This window comes from Hypanus sabinus, chromosome 6 (assembly GCF_030144855.1).
Source record: "Hypanus sabinus isolate sHypSab1 chromosome 6, sHypSab1.hap1, whole genome shotgun sequence".
Lineage (NCBI taxonomy): Eukaryota > Metazoa > Chordata > Chondrichthyes > Myliobatiformes > Dasyatidae > Hypanus > Hypanus sabinus.
In genome coordinates this window covers 62,175,240-62,188,023 of record NC_082711.1, presented here as the reverse complement: position 1 = coordinate 62,188,023, position 12,784 = coordinate 62,175,240, and the positions used below count along the sequence as shown (strand labels likewise).

The window sequence follows — 12,784 nt, the reverse complement described above, 5'->3', positions numbered from 1 at the left end:
TTCCTGTACTTGGTGTATCAGTAGTCTTGCTGTAAAAGGAACTCTTATTCACTTACAGGGGAAGCAAGGAGATCTCGAATATTATAATGGTGAGGTTGTTTCAAGGACCTATTAGAGATTCTCCATGGGCTGGATTGTGACCAGTGCCTGGCAACCCTGATGTCCCTTCAGGTCTCATTGAAGTGGTGGGTTTCCCCAGCAGCTAAAGACTGAATGGTTAGTACATGTGACAATAATAAACCAGTTCCAGTTCAATTCCAGTTCCTTCCAGCCAGTGGAGGTACTGTAACAGCATTACTTGGATTTAGACATGCTTAGAATAAATGTTCAGAGTGGATATAATTGTCTGCACTGTATTTCTCCAGTAAAACATAGACAAAATATAATTATGCAAACATAAAAAATAATGACCTGGAAATTCCTGAGAGTTTTCAAAGGAAGAAATTCATGAGTGATATTGTGCCAATGCAAATTCACCCTATGTTTCTTAAGTTGGTTTTACATTATAGCCTTGCTACTGGTAAATGTATTGCCCCCAGGCAAGTTTACTGAACTCCCATTGGGCTGCTAATTAACATAATTCTGCCCTCTATCTAAGACCAGAGTTTGCAAACAAGTGCTTGCCAAAATGCTTCTGATATTCCATTAACTGCCCTCATACTGCCTGGTCTGATTACGGAACACCATAAAACAAAAAAACCCAGAAGTCCCTTAACAGTTATGATAACATATAAAGACTTGCTTAATCAGGTGAATCAAGTAGTTAAAGTGCACTAACAATTTTCCTTCTGGCTTCTTTATGTGTTGCTTGGCATGCAACACTCACCTGGATATTACTACTGTAAATGGAACAGATGCATAGTTGATGCGTAGTTCTGCGCTCATGCAGAATCAGGCCTCACAAGGCTTGCAATGCCTGCTTCAGCGCAACTTAGAGATGATGCAGCTCATTAGGTGGAGCCTGAATGGGCATTTTCTCTAAGTTAGTGCACTTTAAGTAAAAAAGCCTGCTTACCCATCCCGATGGTAAACAAGTTAAAAGAGTAAAAAAAAATTCTGCACAAGTCTCCAGGATTTCTTCAGATCTCCCACTGAAGTAATGGTGAACAATCTAGAGTACACTTCCAAACTTCACAGCCCATGAACTTTCCACTTTAGAACAGATTTCATTTGCTGGAAATAAAATATACGAAATATATAAAATATTTCTTGGAAATTAAAAGTTACTCAGTGTACTATATTATTTATATATTACTGCAATTGCTTTCTTGTGGTTAATTTCAAGGGCAAGCTTAAAAACCATATAACCATATAATGATATAACAATCACAGCACGGAAACAGGCCATCTCGGCCCTCCTAGTCCGTGCCAAACTCTTAATCTCACCTAGTCCCACCTACTCGCACTCAGCCCATAACCCTCCGCTCCTTTCCTGTCCATATACCTATCCAATTTTACCTTAAATGACACAACTGAACTGGCCTCTACTACTTCTACACGAAGCTCATTCCACACAGCTATCACTCTCTGAGTAAAGAAATACCCCCTCATGTTTCCCTTAAACTTCTGCCCCCTAACTCTCAAATCATGTCCTCTCGTTTGAATCTTCCCTACTCTCAATGGAAACAGCCTATTCACGTCAACTCTATCTATCAAAATTTTAAATACCTCGATCAAATCCCCCCCTCAACCTTCTACGCTCCAATGAATAGAGACCTAACTTGTTCAACCTTTCTCTGTAACTTAAGTGCTGAAACCCAGGTAACATCCTAATAAATCGTCTCTGCACTCTCTCTAATTTATTGATATCTTCCCTATAATTCGGTGACCAGAACTGCACACAATATTCTAAATTTGGCCTTACCAATGCCTTGTACAATTTTAACATTACATTCCAACTTCTGTACTCAATGCTTTGATTTAAAAAGGCCAACGTTCCAAAAGCCTTCTTCACCACCCTATCTACATGAGACTCCACCTTCAGGGAACTATGCACTGTTATTCCTAGATCTCTCTGTTCCTCTGCATTCCTCAATGCCCCACCATTTACCCTGTATCTTCTATTTGGATTATTCCTACCAAAATGTAGACCCTCACACTTCTCAGCATTAAACTCCATCTGCCAACATTCAGCCCATTCTTCTAACCGGCATAAATCTCCCTGCAAGCTTTGAAAACCCACCTCATTATCCACAGCACCTCCTACCTTAGTATCATCAGCATACTTACTAATCCAATTTACCACCCCATCAGCCAGATCATTTATGTATACTACAAACAACATTGGGCCCAAAACAGATCCCTGAGGCACCCCGCTAGTCACCGGCCTCCATCCCGATAAACAATTATCCACCACTACTCTCTGGCATCTCCCATCTAGCCACTGTTGAATCCATTTTATTACTCCAGCATTAATACCTAACAACTGAACTTTCTTAACTAACCTTCCATGTGGAACTTTGTCAAAGGCTTTGCTGAAGTCCATATAGACTACATCCACTGCCTTACCCTCGTCAACATTCCTCGTAACTTCTTCAAAAAATTCAATAAGGTTTGTCAAACATGACCTTCCACTCACAAATCCATGCTGGCTACTCCTAATCAGATCCTGTCTATCCAGATAATTATTAATACTATCTCTAAGAATACTTTCCATTAATTTACCCACCACTGATATCAAACTGACAGGTCTATCATTGCTAGGCTTACTTCTAGAACCCTTTTTAAACAATGGAACCACATGAGCAATACGCCAATCCTCCGGCACAATCCCCGTTTCTAATGACATCTTAAAGATCTCCGTCAGAGCTCCTGCTATTTCTGCACAAACTTCCCTCAAAGTCCTGGGGAAAATCCTGTCAGGACCTGGAGATTTATCCACTTTTAAATTTCTTAAAAGCTCCAGTACTTCCACCTCTTTAATTGTCATAGGTTCCATAACTTCCTTACTTGTTTCCCACACCTTACACAATTCAATATCCTTCTCCTTAGTGAATACCGAAGAGAAGAAATCGTTCAAAACCTCTCCCATCTCCCTCGGCTCCACACATAGCTGACCACTCTGATTCTCCAAGGGGCCAATTTTATCCCTCACTATCCTCTTGCTTTTAATATAACTGTAGAAACCTTTCGGATTTACTTTCACCTTATTTGCCAAACCAACCTCGTATCTTCTTTTAGCTTTTCTAATCTCTTTCTTAAGATTCCTTTTACATTCTTTATATTCCTCGAGCAATTCCTTTACTCCATGCTGCCTATATCTATTGTAGACATCCCTCTTTTTCCGAACCAAATTTCTAATATCCCTTGAAAACCATGGTGCTTTCAAACCTTTAACCTTTCCTTTCAACCTAACAGGAACATAAAGATTCTGTACCCTCATAATTTCACCCTTAAATGACCTCCATTTCTCTATTACATCCTTCCCATAAAACAACTTGACCCAATCCACTCTCTTTAAATCTCCTCAAAGTTAGCCTTTCTCCAATCAAAATTCTCAACTCTAGGTCCTGTCCTGTCCTTCTCCATAATTATATTGAAGTTAATGCTATTATGATCACTGGACCCGAAGTGCTCCCCAACACACATCTGTCAGCTGACCTATCGCATTCCCTAACAGGAGATCCAACAATGCCCCATCTCTAGTCGGTACTTCTATGTATTGTTGCAAAAAACTATCCTGCACACATTTCACAAACTCTAAACCATCCAGCCCTTTTACAGAATGAGCTTCCCAGTCTACGTGTGGAAAATTAAAATCTCCCACAATCACCACCTTGTGTTTACTACAAATATCTGCTATCTCCTTACACATTTGCTCTTCCAACTCACACTCCCCATCTTATCAATGTTACTACACCCTTCCCATTTCTCAATTCCACCCAAATAGTCTCCCTAGAGGAGCTCTCTAATCTATCCTTCCAAAGCACCACCATAAGATTTTCTCGGACAAGCAATGCAACACCTCCTCCTCTGGCCCCTCCTACTCTATCACACCTGAAGCAACTAAATCCAGGAATATTTAGTTGCCAATCACACCCTTCCTGCAACCATGTTTCACTAATAGCTACAACATCATAATTCCAGGTATCAATCCACGCTTTAAGCTCATCCACCTTTCTTACAATGCTCCTAGCATTAAAATAGATACATTTAAGATACTCTCCACCCCCTCCTCTCTTTTCATCCCTAACAATGCATTCAAATTTGTTATCCTTTTCTTTCTTCTCCCCTACATCTTCGGGCTGAGCGCATCCCTTCTCCATCACCTGCCTTTCCTCCCTCACACACTGTCTATTCACTTGCTCTACTGGTGAACTAACCTCCTCTCCCATGGTTTCCTCAAATTGATTTACGCCCCCCCCCCCATCTTACTAGTTTAAAGTCTGCCCTGTAGCCCTAGCAAACCTCCCCGCTAGGATATTGGTCCCCCCAGGATTCAAGTGTAACCCGTCCTTCTTGAACAGGTCACGCCTGCCCCAGAAGAGGTCCTAATGATCCAGAAACTTGAATCCCTGCCCCCTGCTCCAATCCCACAGCCACGCATTCATCCTCCACCTAATTCCATTCCTACTCTCACTGTCGCGTGGCACAGGCAGTAATCCCGAGATTACGGTCCTTTGCTGTCCTTCTTCTTAACTGCCTTCCTAACTCCCAATACTCTCGTTTCAGGACCTCTTCCCCTTTCCTACCTATGTCATTGGTACCTACATGTACCACGACCTCTGGCTCCTCACCCTCCCACTTCAGGATATCTTGGACGCGATCAGAAACGTCCCGAACCCTGGCATCAGGGAGGCAAATTACCATCCGGGACTCCCGATCACCTCCACAGAACCGCCTGTCTGAATCCCTGACTATCGAGTCCCCTATTACTATGGTCCTCTTTCTTCTATCCCTACCATTCTGAGCTACAGGGCTGTCCTCTGTGCCGGAGGCCCGGCCACTGTCACTTCCACCAGGAAGGCTGTCCCCCCCAACAGTACTCAAACATGAGTACTTATTGTCAAGGGGTACAGCCACCGGGGTACTCTCTAGTACCTGCCTCTTCCCCTTCATGACCGTGACCCACCTATCTGCCTCCCATGGCCCCAGAGTGACCACCTGCCTGTAACTCCTCTCTATCACCTCCTCACTCTCCCTGACCAGGCGAAGGTCATCGAGCTGCAGCTCCAGTTCCCTAACTCGGTCCCTCAGGAGCTGCAGTTCGGTGCACCTGGCGCAGATGTGGACGTCTGGGAGGCTCGGAGACTCCAGGACCTCCCACATCCGACACCGAGAACAACAAGCTGCCCTCACACTCATACTTCCCGAAAAACTGAAAAATAACAAGAACTAAAAGATCAGCCTACAGACCAGTGGGATATTTTAACAATAATAAACATACATGTATCTTTACCCAAGTCTTTGAAAGAGAAAGAAATTGGTTTCTTTCAATAACATCCTATTTGTCAATTTGAGCTTCACTTTTTCACATATATTAATACTATCATCAGAAAGACAAAACTTGACCATTTCACTCAGTCTTTTAGTTTGAACATTCTTAATGCCTTTTAGACACTGAATTACAAATATTTGCTTAACAAATAAAGACTAACCCTGCATCCAAAGCATATCTCATCCAATTATTCTGTGAAGCTTTGCTGACAAATGGGATAAGCTGAAAATAACTACAGAGCATTACAGTTTCACAGGAGCACATTTTCTAACCACTGTTCCAACTAAATTACATACTTTATCTATTACGGTTGCATTGATTTCAAATGAAAATAGATGCTTCAAGAAATGGATGACTGTCTTGTGACAACAGATTCAATAACAAGCTGAAAGTCTGCCCCTTGGTGTTTTCTGTTAATGTTGTCTGAATAAGTTCACTGAAATTCAGGAACCATCACTCTATGATGAGTTCACAGTCTGGGTTGATGGATTTGACTCCAACCTTGTATGCATCTAAATTGACAGATTCTGACATCAAACCTATAGGTTATAGACTTTATGTTCCATAAAGCGTATCTTTTCTTTGCTTAAAGGGGAATTGCTCCATACTAAACTTTCATAGGAGTTAGAGCAGAAACAAACTGCTGGAAGAATTTGACATGTCAAGGAGCACCAGTAGAGCCAAAGGAATCGTTGACATTCTGGGTTAAGACCCTGCTTCAGGACTGTCTCTTTGCCTCTACAGATGCTGCCTGACCAGTCAAGTTCCTCCAACAGTTTAATTTTTGCTCCAGATTCCAGCATCTGCAATCTTTCATGTATTCAAAGAAGTCATTTTAGAAGTAAAAATAGTCTGAATGGCTCTGTTTATACCGTGCATCAAAAACATGATACATTTTAGAGCAAAATTATATACTCTATTTCCTGGTCAATCATTTGTAGAGACTTAACGTTCAGCAAAAAAAAACCCTGTAAAATAGGCTACTGAGGAAGCCAAAATGAAGAGAATCATCCTCCTGTATGCTCAGTCTACAGCTTGGTTCTGGTCTGGGGGTGGAACTGGACTCCCTGGTGGTTGTGTCTGAGAGGAGGATGTTGCGAAGCTATGGAGCATTATGGACAATCCCTCTCACCCCCTCCATGACAAACAGGGGAGCCCCTTTAGTAATAGGCTAATTCCACTGAGACGCAGCACTGAGCGCCACAGGAGACCCTTTCTCCCTGTGGCTATAAGACTCTACAAATCCTCCTCCTAAGAATATAAGTATATGGCTTCATTGCACATAGGTATTTTGCACTATTACTTTTTCGTACCTCAATGGTTACATTTTTTATTTTAAAGTATAGGTTTCTGACTGAGCAGCCTTGCAACAATAACTTCCTTTGGGATAAATAAAGTTTTATCTTATCTTATATAAGGCACTCGTGCAGAAACAGGTCTCACAAGACAAGCACTGCCTGTTTCAGCACAGCTTAAATGTGACCCAGGTCATGAGGCTTCATCTTGTGGAGTCTGCATGGTTCTGGTAAGTCTTAATATATTCTAATTGTACTCTCTGCCAGACTCTCAACATATTCTAAAAGGAGGCATTCTTTCTTTTTGGAAGGACTGAATCACCATTTGAGTCCAGAAGAAGGATTTGATACGAGTCTTGAACTTCATAATAATTGAAGAGGACCAAAGATTATCAAAGAGATAGTACAGTAAAAGCATACAGATTTTTCAATGTTCACCTCTTAAATTTGTACAGTTTTCTTACTCACTCTTAAAACACAGAATGTAACTTGGATTATCATGATCATAGAATGTACAAGCACTAACTCGATGCAAAATAAACTGTAATCCAGAAAAACTCATTTGGTGCTTAAGATATAGCTGGTAGTTGTATGACAGGGAAGTTATGGTAGGGTACAGGAACTGTGGTGTACAAAGGCTGTAATAAATCCAGTCAAGAAGAAAAGAAAAGCTTACGAAAGGTTCAGAGAGCTAGGTAATGTTAGGGTTCTAGAAGATTATAAGGCTAACAGGAATGATCTTAAGAGGGAAATTAGGAGAGCTAGAAGGGGTCATGAGAAGGTCTTGGTGGGCAGGATTAAGGAAATGCCCAAGGCATTCTACAAGTATGTGAAGAGCAAGAGGATAAGACGTGAAATAATAGGACCTATTAAGTGTGACAATGGGAAAGTGTGTTTGGAACCAGAGGAGATAGCAGAGCTGCTTAATGAATACTTTACTTCAGTATTCAAATATGAAAAAGCATCTTAGTGATTGGAGTGATGACTTGCAGCAGACTGAAAAGCTTGAGCATGTAGATATTAAGAAAGAGGATGTGCTGGAGCTTTTGGAAAGCATCAAGTTGGATAAGTCGCTGGGCCCGGATAAAATGTACCCCAGGCTACGGTGGAAGGCAAGGAAGGAGATAGCTGAGCCTCTGGCAATGATCTTTGCATCATTGAGGACGGGAGAGGTTCCGGAGGATTGGAAGGTTGTGGATGTTGTTCCTTTATTCAAGAAAGGGAGTAGAGATAGCCCAGGAAATTATAAACCAGTGAGTTTTACTTCAGTAGTTGGCAAGTTGATGGAGAAGATCCTGAGAGTCAAGATTTATGAACATTTGGAGAGGCATAATATGATTAGGAATAGTCAGCATGGCTTTGTCACGGGCAGGTCGTGCCTTACGAACCTGATTGAATTTTTTAAGGATGTGACTAAACACGTCGATGAAGGAAGAGCGGTAGATGTAGTGTGTATGGATTTCAGCAAGGCATTTGATAAGGTACCCAATGCAAGGCTTATTGAGAAAGTAAGGAGACATGGGATCCAAGGGGACGTTGCTGTGTGGATCCAGAACTGGCTTGCCCACAGAAGGCAAAGAGTGGTTGTAGATGGGTCATATTCTGCATAGAGGTCAGTCACCAGTGGAGTGCCTCAGGGATCTGTTCTGGTTCCCCAACTCTTTGTGATCTTTATTAATGACCTCAATGAGGAAGTGGAGGGATGGGTTAGTAAGTTTGTTGATGACACAAAGGTTGGGTCTGTTGTGGATAGTGTGGAGGGCTGTCAGAGGTTACAATGGGGCATTGATAGGATGCAAAACTGAGCCAAGAAGTGGCAGATGGAATTCAACCCAGATAAGTGTGAAGTAGTTCATTTTGGTAGATCAAATATGATGGCAGAATATAGTATTAATGGTAAGACTCTTGGCAGTGTGGAGGATCAGAGGGATCTTGGGTTCCGAGTCCTTAGGATGCTCAAAGCAGATGCGCAGGTTGGCTCTGTGGTTAAGAAGGCTTATGGTGCATCAATCGTGGAATTGAATTTAGGAGCCAAGAGGTAACGTTGCAGCTATATAGGACCCTGGTCAGACTCCACTTGGAGTACTGTGCTCAGTTCTGGTCACCTCACTACAGGAAGGATGTGGAAGCCATAGAAAGGGTGCAGAGGAGATTTACAAGGATGTTGCCTGGATTGGGGAGCATGCCTTATGAAAACAGGTTGAGTGAACTCGGCCTTTTCTCCTTGGAGCGACAGAGGATGAGAGGTGACCTGATTGAAGTGTACAAGATGATGAGAGGCATTGATCGTGTGAATAGTCAAAGGCTTTTTCCCAGGGCTGAAATGGCTGCCACAAGAGGACACGGGTTTAAGGTGCTGGAGAGTAGGTACAGAGGAGATGTCAAGGGTAAGTTCCTTATGCAGAGAGTGGCGAATGCGTGGAATGAGCTGATGGCAACAGTGGTGGAGGCGGATATGATAGGTTCTTTTAAGAGACTTTTGGATATGTACATGGAGCTTAGAAAGATAGAGGGCTATGGGTAACCCTAGTAATTTCTAAGGTAGGGACATGTTGGGCACAACTTTGTGGGCCGAAGACCTGTATTGTGCTGTAGGTTTTCCCTGTTTCTAAAGGAGGTGTCACCGTATGAAATTCAACACTTGAAATATAAACGTAGAACTGCTGATCATTAAAATAGTCGAGTTTAGCATTACCTACAGGACGGTATAATATGTGTCGTCAGTGGATGAGCTGTTGTTCCTTTATTGAATTTCATTGGAAAACTGTCAGAGGCTGAGAACAATGGAATCTAGCCTGTTATGTACCCGTGGGTGTCTTGTACCTGTCACGTGACCATGATGTAATTGAAGCTATGCTGGAGATGAGGTAATGGTCTTATGATGGTGGAGTGACGTCATTTTCCCGCCAGTGAGAGGTCATGTGATAGTTTTTTTTTTCAACAGGGTATGAAAGGAGAACCCCACCCTGTGACGTGGGTAGTTCATGGCTGAATTCGCCACTGACTCCATGCTGCTGCATATTCTGACATTATGATGCAGTTTCATTTAAAAGTGGAGTTTTACTTTCTGTTTTAAGTCTCAAAGGTTATTGCTGGCAGTTTCGCTATAATACTGCCAGTTTGGTCAGTGGAGAGTGAAGATTTTAAAGGAGCTCAGAAATCCCGAAGGTTTGGGAAAGTTAATGTCGACGGTGAAACAGATTCGACCTTTGTTTAATCTTCACACAAGGAATTAGTAACGAGTATCCATGACAACCCCTGTTCCGTCAGAAGAGCAGAGGGTTGGATACAAAGTTTCATTAAAGACAGGTCAGTGCCTTTAAGCCGTTTTATTTCCTTCGATTGTAAATCCTCCGGGGAATAATATACTTCGGCTGAGATCAGCAGTAACTCTATGAAAGAGGATTTAAATCATTTCAAGAAGTCTCCCCCTTAACGGACTGTGAGAACATTTGGACTTTCGCTTTACTACTTCTAAGAACTGTTTTCGCATTCTCGATTTAAGAACTGTTCGAGCTGCCGTATCGCAGCTGACTTCCGGTTAAGTTAATCGTTTTTTACTTTTGGGGCTTTTCTCAGTGTTTAATAAATGTTTTATTTGTTATAAAAAAAACCTGTCTCAAATCATATATTCATTATTGCTGATTTGTAACAAGTCTATCACTTTAATGAGAGATGCTGGAGACTGCAGATGCTAGAATTTGGATCTGCTGGTGATACTCAAAGTACTGAACAGCATCTGTGGGGAGAGAAGAATTGTCAACACACCAAGATGCAAGGCTTTGATGCAATATATTGACACTTCCTTTTCTCTAACAGATGCTGTTTGATCCATTGAGTTCCTTCAGCAGATTGTCCATTGCTCTCACTTTAATTCCCCATTTCACTCCATTCTGATCTTCCAGGTTATATAATGGATTGGTATGCAAAGACCAATGCCCAGCTATGGAAAAGCCGACAAAAACAGTAGTGGATGCAATCTAGTCCATTACAGGAAAAGTCCTCTCCACCACCAAGCACATCTACAAGGAGAGCTGCCACAGGATAGCAGCATCCATCAGCAAGGAACCCCCCCGCCCCCATCCAGCTCATGCTCCCTTCTTGCTGCTGCTGTCAAGGAGGTGATACAGGAGCCCTAGATCCCATACCACCAGGTTCAGAAACATTTATTACCCTTCAACCATGTGGTTCCTGAACCAGTGTGGATCACTTAACCCACCTCAACGCTGAACAGACTCCTCAACCTTTGGACTAACTTTCAAGGACTCTACAACACAAGTCTTCAATATTATTTATTTATTTTTCAGTTGAACAGTTCATCTTCATTTACACTTTGGTTGTTCATCACTTTTAGTTTGTGTGTAGTTTATCACTCATTCTATTGTATTTATTTGTTCTACTGTGAATGCCTGCAAGAAAGTGAAAATGAAAATGAGTATTGATGGCATACACGTATACCTTGATAATAAAATTATTTACCTTGAACTTCGGCCTGTTCTTGACCACATTGTTCTACAGATTAAACCTCATTGTTCCTCTAAGGCAATAAACTGTTACTAAGGTCACTGAGTGAGACCTTAGTCTAAACTTGATGAATGTCCTTCAGGTTAATCATGATTCCAGCAATATTTTCCAGCCCTATCTTATATGTCCCTATAATCAGTTATTGCCCTAATTCTAATCAGCTTGAAATTACTCTACATATCATTATCAGCACATTTATCATCTTCAACTTGCTTTCTTGATCAGGATTAAAAATTCCATTACATTAGATATACAGTTAACATTACAGAGAAGATATTTGAATGTTAGAATTAACAGGTTCAATATTAAAGAAAATCGATGCTTAGGTATACATAATAGAAGAACGATCTGTAAATGGCTGCACCATGACGTACTTGGCCAAAGTTTATCAATGCTTCTCCTCATGTGATGGTGATTAAAGAGGAGAGGGAAATGAAGGGGCAAGGTGTTTTAGATATCAATAATATATTAAAATTGGAGGAAAATGAAAGGTCTTGAGCTGCTTTAGTATATTTCAAAGCTGCAGATAAAACCTTAATGTTGAATGAAGTAAGAGAAACTCTTTACTTCTTATCAACTCTTGATGAAGAATAGGGTGAGATGCAAAAGATCCAACTATCAAGTTAGGAAACAAATCCAAAACTGAGGGAGTAAAGAATGGTTGGTATCACAGTTTGCTTGACCCTAAAGAAAATACCTCTTTGAACTGCATTTGAATTGGCAACAGATTTTGCCTCCATTTTCATCAAGTAATCTCAGTACATTATGGCTGCAAGATTATTTTTTCATGCACAGCTTAGGCTATTAATAACACTGTATGTGATAACAAAAAGCCCATTTTACTAAAATGTTGTATTCCTGGGAAATTATATAAAATTACTTTAATTACTTCCATTAATTGTAATTTGTAAAGTGCAGCTCATGTCAGATTGCTGCAATATGGGTTGAAAGATTTTTTCAACGATATGACTGGAGAGGCTGTTTCTTTGTGTTGTGATTCCCACACGTTTTCAGTACCGATGTTGAAAGTGCAGGAGACTGATGACAGATCTAACTATTCTTAAAAACAAAACCACCTTTCATATCCACTACAGCTAACCAGTACAACAGAGTCTTTGATTTTAAACAGTTTTTTTTAAAATTCCTGGAAGATATTGCAAGTGATTTCTTTAAAAGAAGCAAAAGATCATAACATTTGAAAAATAGAGACTAGATCAGGGGTGGGCAAACTTTTTGACATGTGGGCCACAAAAGGTTCTAAAATTTGACAGGGGGGCCGGACCAGGAGCAGATGGATGGAGTGTTTTAGTAATACACCTCATAAGAGAAAATAAAATATCATGGGATATGTAGAAAACATGTGCTTTAATTTCAATTGAAAATGAACAAATGCATTACAACAAAATATCTGTCTTTGAAGTCCCATGGTATTTAGCTATTTATTGAAATGACTTTTAAAACACTGAAAATTAAATGAATAAAATACAGCTTTTTTTAATAGTAACAGTTATTATTTTAAAGCACTGAA

The 12,784-nt window shown here is 40.9% G+C and overlaps 1 long non-coding RNA gene across 1 annotated transcript; it reads left to right on the top strand.

Moving 5' to 3' along the window:
• Positions 1-9,535: 9,535 nt before the first annotated feature.
• On the top strand, positions 9,536-11,217 carry LOC132395010 (uncharacterized). The gene is made up of 2 exons (XR_009512483.1): positions 9,536-10,041; positions 10,638-11,217. It is a non-coding gene; the product is annotated as an uncharacterized LOC132395010 (long non-coding RNA).
• Positions 11,218-12,784: the final 1,567 nt, after the last annotated feature.